At 37.7% G+C, this 14,838-nt stretch overlaps 1 pseudogene; it reads left to right on the top strand.

Moving 5' to 3' along the window:
- The first annotated feature begins 4,144 nt into the window (after window positions 1-4,144).
- Window positions 4,145-12,861, top strand: LOC129510213 (60S ribosomal protein L7-like 1; annotated as a pseudogene).
- Window positions 12,862-14,838: the final 1,977 nt, after the last annotated feature.

The raw sequence follows: 14,838 nt of genomic DNA on the forward strand, positions 1-14,838 counted from the left end.
TCAGTAAACAGTTAATTTACTGGCATTGTCAGATACTTTAAAACTTTCTGTAATCTCATACATGCTCTGCTTAAACACATCACACTGGGCAAAATTCATTCTGGGAGGTATATGTGATACACATAAACACATGTTTCTGGAAACCACAATTTGAGAAAGGCAAGTAAAGAAGTTGGTAGATGTTAAGGCAAGAAAACTATCTTAAAATGTCTAAATCCAAAATCTTAAAGTATCTCAATATGCATATGGCCATCTACTGGAAAGTGGGTAGGTTTCCTATAAGTGACTCCAGGGAGCAGATATCTGATGACGGGGTGAGTCCAGAAAGGTAGCTTCAGCTTCCCTCGAATTAAAAGCCGTTCAACAAGAGAACAGGTTGGTCTCTTAAAACTTTTAAACAAGTACTTATAGGAATATTGTAAAAGTAGTCTGTGTCGGCTATGTAATGCCTTAACTCCCTTCTGGCCTTACTTGGCTTAATGAGCCAGGTTGTTGAGGGTACCTTGAACATCAGGTTTATTGATGGATTATGAAATACAGTGGCCTCAGAGAGAATTTGGATTCATGATCGTTTGGTTTCCTTCTGTGAGGTAGGTTGTTTTCAAAGATGGTCACACCAATCCATTCCATCCCATATGGGCTTCTGCAATGCAGCTTTGCCAACAAAGGGATAAAGTCTCTTTCCTCTTACTTTGAACTTGGACTCATCCTGTGACTTTCCCTGACCAATAGAATGCAGTGCAGATGACACTGTGATTTTTTGGTCTTATGAGGTCTTGCAGTTTCTGTCTCTGCCCTCTTGGAAGCCAACTCTTATGTAGTCAAATCCAGGCTATCCTGTTGGAGGTCCATCATCTGGGCCTACCTGGAAAGAGGTAGGCCCAGATGATGAGGCTGGACAGAGGAGAACCAAGGTGCCCAAGCTGACAGCCAGCACCAACTGGCAAACAACATGGAGTTGTCAAACTTATCCGCCCCAGCTGAACCCACAAAAGTTGAGATGAGTTGTTCACACCAACCCTGGCCCAAATTCCTGACCCAAGGAATTGTGATCAAGAGAAATGGACACCGATTTAAGTTACTAAATGCCAGGCTGGTTCATTACACAGCAATCATAACAGATACCTGAAACAGAATTTGTATCTGGAAGTGGGTTGCTGCTATAACAAAAACCTAAAATACATCTCATTGGTTTTGATACTGGGTAGCAAGAGAAAGTTCAGTGAGGAAACTGTTAGGTCATCCTGGAAATAATAGTGAGAAAATTGCCATTGGAGGCTCAAAAACAAAGAGTAAGCTATGCTACAGAGTGGTAGAATTTTTGTCCATGATATCACCCGTGGAATCATGGAAGCTAGAAGATGCAGCTAACGAACTCACTGATTTGAGGAAATGAGAGTATCAGTTGTCTGGTTGATATATAGTTGCCTTAGTTCCAGAACTGTTTGGCTTCATCACTCTTTCTCACCTCCTAGGCCTCCAATCAATGGCTCTGAATTTGCTGATCAGGACAAGGAGATTTCCAGGCAAAATATTGAAAGTACAATTGGCTTCTCTTAGCCACATTGATAAAATATAGAAAGAGGGAAATTAACTAAACAAGGAACTATTTTGTTTTTAGGTAGGATAAAGAAGAAATATAGAAAAGCCAGGACAGACTCTCTGGCCAGAAAAACATTATCAATGTAGGAAATGGCCTGAGACTGAGGATTAAATCAAGGATTTGGCTGTAAAATCCCTGGTTAAAAACCTCTAGGGACACCTGGGTGGCTCAGTGGTTGAGCATTTTCCTTCAGCTCAGGGTGTGATCACAGGGTCCTGGGATTGAGTCCCATATCAGGCTCCCCACAGGGAGTCCCATAGGCCTCTGCCTTTCTCTGTGTGTCTCTCATGAATAAATAAATAAAATAAAAAAAAAAAAAACACAACTCTGTAAGACTTAAGGCAACATCTATAAACCCTCCCACCTAGACATCTAGATTTCTAAGAATAGTAAGGGCATATATTTCTTTTCTTTTCTTTTTTAAAGGCGGTTTTTGTTTTGTTTTGTTTTAAGATGTTATTTATTTACTCATGAGACACATAGAGAGAATAAGGGCATATTTTTCCACAACAGCCTTGCATGTGGCCCAAAGAGAAGCCCATTTTAGAAAAAAATATGGATATAGGGTTTTTGTTGTTGTTGTTTGTTTTTGCCATGGTGTGATACCTAATAACATTCATAGGGAACCCAGAACGTTTTAAAGACAAATATTTACTAAATTACCATAAACTTTATTATTTATTTATTTATTTATTACCATAAACTTTAAATAACAGGTATAGAGACAGTTCAAAATGAATAGAACTCTCTAGGCCCCCATTTTTTTATGGGCAGGAAGCAGGTTGAGAAAAATGTCTTCTAATGAAAAGAAAAAATAAAGGGGTAGAGCCAAGATCACCGAGGATAAATTAAAGAGCTTCAAACAAATAATAACCAGGCAACCACTTCCAGGGAGCAGAAATGGACTGTAATTAGGTAAAATTTGTTGCCCCCTATAGATATGTGCCTGGCTGGGCTTCATAATTGCAAAGGACAAAATGATCACTATATGCTTCCTATTCTTTTTCTGAGTTTATATAACTCAGATGCCAGGATATCCTAATAAAGTTGCCTGAGCTGCCGCCACCACCCCTACCCCCCGAAATTGCCTAAAGACCCTTGTTGAGGGTTATTGAAGTCATACATTCTTCTTAATGTCTTTGAGGAACACACACACAAAGCCCCTCAATTCCTATTTGGGCTTATCATCTTTCATAGCTGAATTGGTTCAAGAGAGGAATAGTCTCACTATCCCACACATGCTCTCCCTGTTACACCTTGCATCACATCAAACAGATTTCCTTTGCTTCAAACATTGTCCACACAAGGCATGTGTTTGTGAAACAGGCTATAACAAAGATCTGAGTTAAAAGTGAGAGCAGAGTCATCTTGAATCTCCAATCTTTTTCCTTAGAAATTTCCTTGAACATATTTACCAACACAGGCTCCAGCCTTCTGTGAAACTATCTAGCCCTCTCTTCTCCTCTTTCTTCTTCTCTGCCCTCCACCCCCAAATCTTTGCCCCTTCCTCTGGAGAACTTGGCTCTGGGGCTCCATTTGGATATCCAAAAGTTTTGCTAAACTGGAATCTCTCGAACACTTCTCCCTATTCCACTAGCGTATGTTAAGAGAAAAAAAAAGCCATAAGGAGATTTCTTTCTTTGCTAATATGAATTATGCTGCCTTCTGTGGAAAGCAGCAATAGTTATGGTTAATTTGGGCTTCCTATTTCTCCTTTTCCATTACTTTTAGATAGCACTAAGTAAAAACAATGGTTTAGATAAGAGTTGACATAATTATATTTAAGGCTAAAGTAGAAATCACTAAGAACGATAAGATGTGGGGCACCTGGGTGGCTGAGTGGTTGAACATCTGCCTTCAGCTCAGGTCATGATCCTGGGGTCCTGGGATTGAGTCCCGTATTGGGGTCCCTGCAGGCTCTCCTTCTGCCTGTGTCTCTGCCTCTGTCTCTGTATCTCTCATGAATAAATACATAAAATCTTTAAGAAAAAAAAAGATTAGATGCTGCGAATATGAAGTTTTACTCCACATGAAATTTAGTACTATTTTAAGCTTTTTAAGATTATGATTATAAAGAAAATAATATAATCTCAAAATTGAGATAAATATCTGCTATGAAGGACAAAAATAGGGTGGGATGGAGGAAGAGGATGAGATTCTCCAAGGTTGCCACCCACAAACATCAGATAATTGCTTTACTGTGGTCATTGATTTCAGTAGCTCAAAAGCTAAATAAATACCAAAATGAAACTTTTTTTAAAACATTGGCTGGCATGCTTATTTTAATTGTACAATTTTAATTACAATATTTAAAGCTAGTTACAGCTGTATAATTTAGTTATATTTATTATTTTGCCGTATTTGTATGTATGTATATAAAATGCATTGTGTTGTATAGGCCAAGCTGTTGAAATATTGCCAGAATGGTTCTTGATATTTCAAAAACTAAGCACAAACTATAAAGGGGAGGGTTAATAGATTGAACTACATGAAAATATAAAACTTCTACCTATCAAAACACACACTTAGGGCTTTGAACACATGGCAGAGAAAAAGCAAAGAAAAAAGATAGCTGTGGTTTCAGAAAATCTCCTGGAAAAGAGGAAGGCTTATCAAGCCCTGAGAGCCACTCAAGCAAAGTCGGTACTTTCGGACAAGAAGGAGCAGGAGAAAATAAAAGAGCTCTAGTTTAACCGACTGGAATGGCTCCTACATGATTGATTCCTGGTGGCAGCAACGTGACAGGGTGCACCTCAGACGTCTAGAAGTGAAACCTCATGGCTTGGAAGTGCCACATAAACATTCCTTGGCCTTTGTTGTATTGCATCCAAAGGATTAATAGAGTGAATTCACTGGTGCAGAGGACCATTGCAGGGCTTCACCTAAGGATTTTCAGTGGTGACTTTGCCAGAATGATCCCTCCCACCCCTAGGCCATATAAACACCGTGCATATAGAAATGAACCTTATGTAACCTGGGGATTTCCAAATCTGAAGTCTGTCCAGGAACTCATCTTGAAACAAGGACAAGCCAAGGTCAAGAATAAAACCATCCTGGGGCACCTGGGTGGCTCATCAGTCCATTAAAGTTCTGACTCTTGATCTCAGCTCAGGTCTTGATGGCAGGGTCCTGAGTTCAAGGCCCCCAATGAGTTCTTATTTTTAAGACAGCCTAAATAAATAAATAAATTTTAAATAAATTTTAAAATAAATAAATAATATATTTTATTTAATAACAAAGTAAATTTTTATTTTAAGTAAAGAAATAAATTAATTAAAAAGAGATAAATAAAACAGTACAGTGATTGAGGAGCACCTGGGGAAGTATGGTGTTATTTTCTTGGAAGACCTCATTCATGGAAATTGCCTTTCCTAGGAAGAATTTCCAAACAATTTCTGAGTTCTTACATCCTTTCCATATCTCTGCAGCCCCTCCTGCTCCCAGGAATAGAGTAGGCTTCTTCAAGGAGGTGGGCTGACCTGGCTATGGAGTAAATGCATCAATCAGCTCATTAGGCAGTGGAATTAAATCCAGAATATCTGAAAGCACAATGCATTGGAGGCATGTGTTTGTCTTTTTGAGTTGTTATCTGTATCTTCAAAGATTATCTTTGACTGTATCTTCAGAAACTGAAGAGAGTGATCAAGGAAAAGGTGATGATATTCCTGGCAGGCACTTCTCATCACAGCCCAGTTCCAAGGAAAAGTACCAGCACTTTTTCCACATTGGCTATCACTGCAACCTCTGGAGTCAGCAAACGACTCATGCCATGGAAGATGGAGTCCTGCTGTGTCACATCTCACATCTTCTATCCTGGGGTCTGATGAACAAATACCCAATCATGAATATAAAATAGCAGTGGGCCAAGCTCAGGGACATATTTGAACCTGGAGGTTCCTGGGGCCTTATTTTGAAAGGAACTTGAAATATAATTACAAAGAAGAGAACAAAAAGTGTGGGGAGAAAACACACACTTAAAAAAAAAATCAGTGTAAACTAGGAGAAAACCTTCACAACACATATAAACTTTAAGGGATTAATTCAGAATATATGCATATCAATATGAAAAAACTAACAGAATAGGAAAACTGTAAGAGACAAATGGGCCATTCATAAAAGTAAAATAAGAAAGACTCAATTCTGCTAATAATCAGGAAAATGCAAGTTAAAACCACAAGTGCTTGTGGAAGTCAGGTAGGTAATGTTAGGACAGAGCGCAAACCAAGTGTTTCAAAATGAGAAGTGATGCTAACTGGAAAATTGGAGTATGCAACTTCTACCCAGCTCTAGCAGTTGACATGAGGAAATGATTCCTGTTTGTTCAAAAGGTGCCAGGCTTTTATATGAAATTTCACAATTCTTAAAACACTGTACAGACCAAACAAAGATGTTCAAGACCCAATACAGTTCTCAGGGCATGAATTTGCAAACTTTAAACCCATATTGGAAGAAAATATGTTATCTCTATAGCAAGGCTCCAAACTTACTCCTTTTTTTAAAAAAAAGATTTTATTTATTTATTCATGAGAGACACACACAGAGAGAGAGGCAGAGACATAGGCAGAGGGAGAAGCAGGCTCCATGCAGGGAGCCCGATGTGGGACTGGATCCCAGAACTCCAGGATCACGCCTTGGGCCAAAGGTAGTGCTAAACCCCTGAGCCACCCGGGCTGCCCTCCAACTTATTCCTAAAGAGAGTGGGCCCCCAATTATCATGTTGCAAGGCTTTTAGTACTTTTCCCCTTCCTACAAAGTTGTGGGCACCACAAGATCTCTTTGATGACTATTTGGTACCCAACACAAGCGCTGCATGTTAATTCTTCTAGTATTTCTTCACTTTGTCTCATTAACAGTTTATCTCAACTATGTTATTTTTTTACATTGACCATGTTTTTCTTATCAACATTATTGTGTTATAATACAACCCTAATTCTCAGAGTAGATCAATGGCTCAGATGGTCATGAAATCTTAAAAGCAGTGTTCAAAAAGAAAAAAAAAACATATACCTTAAAAAATGTAAGAATGAATGAAGAATATGTGAGACAAAGATATAGATATATACATACACACAATGGAATATTACTCAGCCATAAAAAAGAATGAAATTTTGCTATTTGTAACAACATGAGTGGAGCTAGAGAGTAGTATGCTAAGTGAAATAAGTCAGAGAAACACAAATACCATATGATCTTACTTATATGTGGAATTTAAGAAACAAAACAAATGAGCAAGGGGGGGAAAAGAGAGAGAGGCAAACCAAGAAATAGATTCCTCACTGTATGGAATAAACTCATGGTTATCAGAGGAGAGGTCAGGTGGAGGTTGGGTTAAATAGGTGATGGGGATTGAGGAGATCATATATTGTGATGAGCACTGGGTGTTGTATGAAAGCATTGAATCATTAAATTGTACACCTGAAACCAATACTACATTGTATGTTCACTAACTGGAATTTAAATAAAAACTTTTTTAAAATGTAAGGTTAAATTGTGAATAGGACTCCAGCATAAATTTAAAATGTGAATCAGTGTATGCTCAGAACTCTGTATTTGCCAATGTAGAGAATTCAAATAAATGCCATAAATTTAAATATATATAATTACAAAGATGAATTTCTGAAAACTGATATTTTTTTGGACTGGTGGCCTATTCCTCCAATAATCCTCCTTTATAAAAATTTCACAAATAATGACATGATTCATCAGTGTTTTTAGCTAATTTTCAAGGCACGCATAGTGAGCTACTATCTGGTAAAACAATGGAATTTTTACAAAACCAATAATGCTTTTCAGCATAAACTTGATGTCTCTAAAGAAAAATCATACTAGTGATCATCACTGTAGTCTTTAAAACCAGGTACAACTCACTATTTCCAAGAGACATAAAAATAGCTCCAGGATGCCTGGGTGACTCAGTCACTGACTGAGCACCTGTTCTTGGTTTCAGCTCAGGTCATGATCTCAGGGTTGTGGTATTGAGCCCCACATCAGGCTCTGCACTCAGCATAAAGTCTGCTTGTCCCTCTCCCTCTGCTCTTCCCTGCATTCATGCTCTCTCTCTCTCTCTCAAATAAATAAATAAAATATTTTTTTAAATAGCCTCAAAATTAAGAGCAAATATTATGTTCAGAGAGAATACAAAACAAATATAGGAAATCTGTTATCAGATAACTTTTCTGTTGGACATTATGTAATATCAATATTATACAGTATAGGAGAGCAACTCTTACTGTGTGTGCTGGATATCATAAATACAAGAACCATGGTGACTGAAGTCAAAAGCCTAGGAAAGCCAAACCTACATAACCCAAATCTGTTCAATCCCTGATAGATTGAAGTAATCAGCCTTTCAACTATGCCTCAAGGAGGAAATGAACCATCTCCTGAGAAAAATAAATATTGACTTCTTCAGTCATTATGGTTCATTTATATATAATATCCAGCATATATTTAAAAATATAAGACATAAAGAAAATGCAGAAAACACAACTGATAAATCAAGAGAAAAAATAGACAATTAAGAAAACTTACAAGAATCCTAGCTACTTGAGTTAGTACAAAGGGATTTTAACTACCATGAACATGTTAAAGAATATAAAGAAAAATCAGGATTAAATTACTGAAAATGAGTTTTTCTAGTTTTACTGAAATGTAATTGACATACAATAATGTGTAAGTTTAAGGTATACAACCTAATGATTTGATATACGTGTATATTATGAAATCATTACTACCGTAAGTTTAGTTAACATCCATTACCTCATATAGCTACAAACTTTTTCTTGTGATGAGACCTTTTAAGATCTACTCTCTTGGCAACTTTCAAATATGCAATAGAATGTTATTAAATATAGGCACCATGCTGGACATTTACATACTCATTTATTTATCTTTAAACTGGAAGTTTGTGCCTTTTGATCACCTTCACCCATTCTCCTATCCCTTAAAGAAGTAGTAGGAGAAAATGCAGTGAATCTCTCTACCATCTTGAAGAAAGTTCTTTCTTTACATAACATTGTTAAAATTCATAAAGAGAAAGACAGGTTTGACTTGTCCAAAATTAAAAACTGATGACAGATAACAAATGTCATATATTTCACTCATATGTGGAATTTAAGAAACAAAACAGGTGAACAGAGGGGAAGGGAAGAAAAAAATAAGATAATGACTTGAGGAGTCAAATCATAAGAGACTCTCAAATATAGGTAACAAACAGAGCTGCTAGAGGAAAGGTGTGGGGAGGGATGGGGTAATTGAGTAATGAGCATTAAGGAGGCCACTTGATGTTATGAGCCCTGGTGTTATATGTAAGTGATGAATCACTAAATTCTACTCCTGAAACTAATACATTATATGTGTACTAACTTGAATTTAAATAAAATCTTGAAAGAAAAAAAACTTATGATAGAAAAGATAGTACCAAAACAGGCAAAGAAAAGTAGGAACTTCCATACTGTCTTCCATAGTGGCTAAATCAATTTATGATCCTACCAACAGTTCATAAGGGTCCCTTTTCTTCACACCTTGCCAGCATTTGTTATCTCTTATTCTTTTGATCACAGCCATTCTAACAGCTATAAGGTGATATCTCATCGTGGTTTTGATTTGTGTCTTCCTAATTATTAGTGATGTTGAGCACCTTTTCATGTACCTGTTGACCACTTGAATATATTCTTTAGGAAAATGTCTATTCGGGGCCTGTACCCATTTTCTATTTGAATTGGATGGAGTTTTTTGCTATTGAGTTGTAGGAGCTCCTTATATATTTTGGACATTAACCCTTTATCAGATATGTAGTGTGCAAATATTTTCTGCCATTCCGCAGGTTGCCTTTTCATTTCGCTGATTGTTTCATTTACTGTGTAGAAGCTTCCTAATTTGGTGAAGTCTACTTGTTTATTTTTGCTTTTGTTGCTTGTGCTTTAAGTGTCATAGTCCAAAAAGCATTGCAAAGACTAATGTCAAGGAGCATTTTCCTTATATTTTCTTCTAGGAGTTTTATGGTTTCACATCTTACATTTAAGTCTGTAATCTATTTTGAGTTAATTTTTGTAAGTGATGTAAGATAATACTCAGTTTCTTTCTTTCTTCTTTTTTTTCACTCAGTTTCTTTCTTTTGCATGTACACTTCCAATTTCCCCAGCACCATTTATTGAAGAGACTATCTTTTTCCCATTGAGTATACTTAGCTCCTTTGTCAAAAATTAGTTGACTGTATATATGGGGTTTTATTTTGGGGGATCTCAATTCTGCTGCATTGGTCTATATGTCTGTTTTTATGCCAATACCTACTGTTTTGATTAATGCACTTTTATAATAAAGTTTGAAATCAAGGAGTATGATGTCTCCAGCTTTGTTCATCTTTCTCAAGATTACTCTGGCTATTCAGGGTCTTTGTCATTCCAAATGAATTTTAGGATTATCTTTTTTATATCTGTAAAAAATGCCATTGTAATAGTTGTAGGAATTACATTGAATCTATAGATGGCTCTGGGTAGTATGCACATTTTAATAGTATTAGTTCTTCCAATCCATTAACATGGGATTCATTTCTGTTTAAATCCTCAATTTCTTTCATCAAGGTCTTGTAGTTTTCAATATACAGATCTTTTACCTACTTAGTTTATTCCTAAATATTTTATTGTTTTTGATGCTATTGTAAATGGGACTATTTATTTCTTTTTCGTATATTTCACTGTAAGTGTACAGAAATGCTACTGATTTCTGTATGCTGTTTTGGTATTCTGTAACTTTACTGACTTTGTTATTAGTTCTAACAGTTTTGTGGGGTTTTTTTTGCTGGAGTTTTTAGGATATTCTATATATTAAAATCATGTCGGGGATCCCTGGGTGGCGCAGCGGTTTGGCGCCTGCCTTTGGCCCAGGGCGCGATCCTGGAGACCTGGGATCGAGTCCCACGTCGGGCTTCCGGTGCATGGAGCCTGCTTCTCCCTCTGCCTGTGTCTCTGCCTCTCTCTCTCTCTCTCTGTCTCTCATGAATGAATAAATAAAATCTTTAAAAATAAATAAATAAAATCATGTCATCTGCAAACAGAGACAATTTACTTCTTCCTTTCAAATTTGGATGCCCTTTATTTCTTTTTCTGGCCTGATAACTGATTACTAATTCCAGTACTGTGTTAAATAGGAGTAGTGAGAAGTGGGCACCTTTGTCTTGTTCCTGATCTTAGAAGAAAATCTTTTAACCTCAAGTATGTTAATAACTGTGGGCTTGTCATATATGGCATTTATTATGTTGAGGTATGCTCCTCTGTATACAGTTTGTTGAGTTTTAATCATGAAAGAATGCTGATTTTTTTCAAATGTTTTTCTGCATTGATTGAAATGATCAAATTGTTTTGATCTTATATTCTATTAAGATGATGTCTCATATTTATTGATTTACATAAGTTGAGGCATCTTTGCATCCCAGGGATAAGTCCAACTGGATCACGGTGTATGATCCTTTTTATGCACTGCTGAGTTCAGTTTGCTAGTATTTTGTTAAGAATTTTTATACTTATATTCATCAGGGATATTGGCTTTAGTTATCTTTTCTCATGTCCTTTTCTGGATTCAGTTTCAGGATAATACTGGCCTTGTAGAATGAATCTTGGGTTTACTTTTCTTTTCAATTATTTTAGAAGTGTTTGAGAAGGATTATGTTAATTCTTTTTAAATGTTTGGTAAAATTCATAGTGAACCCATCTGGTCTTGGGTTTTCCTTTCGTGAAAAGTGGTTTTTGTTTTATTTTGTTTTTCAAAATTTCTGATTCAGTCTCCTTACTTCTTATTAGTTTGTTAAGAATTTGCCTTTCTTCATGATTTAGTCTTTGTAGGTTGTTTCTGGGGATTTATCTGTTTATTCTAGGTTACCCAATTTATTAGTGTATAATCATTCAAAGTAGTCTCTTATGATCTTTTGTATTACTGTGATATCATTTGTAATGTTTCTGGTTTCATTTATGATTTTGAGTTTTCCCCCTTTTTTCTGAGTCTAGCTAAAGATTTGTCAGTTTCTTTTTTTCAAAGAATCAGCTTTTAGTTTCATTGGTCTTTTCTTTTTTTTTTTTCATTTTTTTTTCATTGGTCTTTTCTATTGTCTTTTTAGTCTCTGTTTCATTTATTTCTTCTGTGATGTGTTATTTCCTTCCTTCTGCTAAGTTTGGGCTTAATTTGTTCTTCTTTTTCTAGTTCCTTGAGGTATAAAGTTATGTTGTTCATTTAAGATTATTCTTTTTTTTAATGTATTTATTCCTATAAACTTCCCTCTTAATGCTTTCACTGCATCCTATAAGTGTTGGTAGGTTGTATTTCCACTTTTGTTTTTCTCAAGATATTTTTTCACTTCTTCTTTGCCCATTGATTGTTTAGAAGTGTTTGGTTAATTTCCATCTGTTTGTGACTTTTCCAGTTTTCCTCCTGCTTTTAATTTCTAGTTTTATGCATTTGGATAAGAAAAGATCCCTGGGGGGGGGGGAGTGGGGAGCAAGATGGTGGAAGAGTAGGGGTCTTTAATTGATCTGGCCCCACAAACTTATTTAGATAACTTTCAAAACATCCTGAACACCTATGAATTCGATCTGAGATTTAAAGAGAGAACAGCTGAAATGTTACAAAGAGGAGAGTTTTCGCTTCTAATGGCACGAAGATGAAAAAAAATTAAAAGAATAAAGTGGGGGAGGGGAACCATGACTAGCAGGGCTAAATTGGAGCAGTGAGAGCCTCCAGGATAGGAAAGCCCAGCCCTGGACAAGTGGGAACTTTAAAAATCCCCGCCGGAGTTTCCCCAGATGAAAAAGTGCTTAGCAGGAAAATCAGACAGAAGCTCAGGACGGGCAGTGAAGCCTCAAGATTCCTGGAATCACTATAAGAGGAGGGGCACCCAGGGGAAAGCTCAGCCCAAACCGTGGTCTGATACCAGTAAAGGGCTGGAGCATCACAGCCCTCCCGGGTATTTGGGAGATGCAAGTCAGTCAGGTGGGCTCCTTTGGAGCTCCCTTTATTCTAGATCCCGGCAACAGAAGGAGGTGACTGTGCCCCCATTCACTTCAGGAGAGGCAGCCCTGGGAGTGCAGTTCCAGCAACACAAGGCCCCAGATCCCAGGGCGCCCAAGTGGACAAAGCCGGTGATCCTCTGTACCCACTGGGACAGGTGGAAACAGGGAGGGCACGGGAAAGCGAAAACTGTTCTACCCCTGGGTGCCCCACAAGAAGTGAAGATCAGTGCACCTGCGACTGCTCCTAAGAGCATCTAGGCCAGTGAGGACTTGAGAGACTGTGGTTAGTTGCTGGCAGTGGGGAGCTTGACTCCAGAGCTGGAAATCTGCCCACCACCAGTTTTCCTTTGTTTCACCTTGTGCCTGGGAGAGGTGGGGCCTCTAGGGAACAAAGGCCTCACAGGATAAGCAGCTCATGCTGAGCCTGGCACCTGGCAGGGGTGGGGCATATCCGTCCAGGCAAACACTTGAGAATCAGCACAGCAGACCCCTCCCCCAGAAGACCAGCTGGAAGAACAAGGGAAGAGCAAGTTTATTGACCAAGCAGCACTGGAAAGCTGCAGGACTGAGGGAAAATAGTATATAGAGCTAGAGGGTCTTCTTCCTTTTTTTTTTTTTTTTTGTTGTTGTTCATTATGACTTGTTTTTATATCAGGCTAAAAATCTCCAAGATTTATGGGATGCCTGGGTGGCTCAGTGGTTGAGTATCTGCCTTTGGCTCAGGGTGTGATCCCAGAGTCTCGGGATTGATTCCCACTTTGGGTTCCCTGCATGAAGCCTGCTTCCCCCTCTGCCTCTCTCTCTCTCTCTCTCTCTCTCTATCTATCTATCTCTTATGAGTTAATAAATAAAATCTTTAAAAACAATTTCCAATAGTTTTTCTCTTTTCCTACCTTAACTACAATATTTTATCAACTCTTCATTTTTCAGTTTCTTCCTTTTTGACTTTCATATTTCTACAATTACAAGTCTTAGATATATTTTTCACTTCTGGATTCCCTTCAACATATTCAATTTAATTTTGGTAAATGTACGAGATATGGGTATTTGTTTTTTTTTCTTTCTCATTTTGTTTTACAAGTTAGTACCTTCTAACACATGACCAAAATACACCCAGAACAAAGTGGAACACCGGGTTGGTTCATTCTGTGAGATTATATTCTCTCTTCCTTCCCATTCTGCCCCCATCTTTTATCTTGTTTGTTTTGGCGGTCAATGTTTGGTCTTTAAGTATTAGTAGTTTAGGGATCCCTGGGTGGCGCAGCGGTTTAGCGCCTGCCTTTGGCCCAGGGCGCAATCCTGGAGACCCGGGATCGAATCCCACGTCGGGCTCCTGGTGCATGGAGCCTGCTTCTCCCTCTGCCTGTGTCTCTGCCTCTCTCTCTCTCTCACTGTGTGCCTATCATAAATAAATAAAAATTTAAAAAAATGTGTAAGTATTACTAGTTTATATAAATTTGGGATTGAGCATCTTCCAACATACAGAACAATATACACTCAGAACCAAGAGGCTCACCCTCTAAGACCACCTCAGGGAGACTACATTCTTTCTCCACTACCACTTCCTCACCACCATCATCACCCCCCCTTTTTCTCTTTTCTTTTTTTTTCTTATTTTTTTTGTTTGTTTTTTTAAATTTTACTGTTTTGTTTTAAAATTTGTTTTTCCGCCGGGACACCTGCACCCCGATGTTTCTAGCAGCCATGTCCACAATAGCCAAACTGTGGAAGGAGCCTCGGTGCCCATCGAAAGATGAATGGATAAAGAAGATGTGGTTTATGTATACAATGGAATATTACTCAGCCATTAGAAACGACAAATACCCACCATTTGCTTCAACGTGGATGGAACTGGAGGGTATTATGCTGAGTGAAGTAAGTCAATCGGAGAAGGACAAACAGTGTATGTTCTCATTCATTTGGGGAATATGAATAATAGTGAAGGGGAATATAAGGGAAGGGAGAAGAAATGTGTGGGAGATATCAGAAAGGGACACAGAACATAAAGACTTCTAACTCTGGAAAATGAACTAGGGGTGGTGGAAGGGGAGGAGGGCGGGGGGTGGGGGTGAATGGGTGACGGGCACGGAGGGGGACACTTGACGGGATGAGCACTGGGTGTTATTCTGTATGTTGGTAAATTGAACACCAATAAAAATTAATTTATTAAAAAAAATAAAAAAAATAAACTTAAATGGTGAATTGACACAAAAAATAAAATAAAATAAAATTTGT

Source organism: Nyctereutes procyonoides, unplaced genomic scaffold (genome assembly GCF_905146905.1).
Source record: "Nyctereutes procyonoides isolate TBG_1078 unplaced genomic scaffold, NYPRO_anot_genome, whole genome shotgun sequence".
Classification (NCBI taxonomy): Eukaryota; Metazoa; Chordata; class Mammalia; order Carnivora; family Canidae; genus Nyctereutes; species Nyctereutes procyonoides.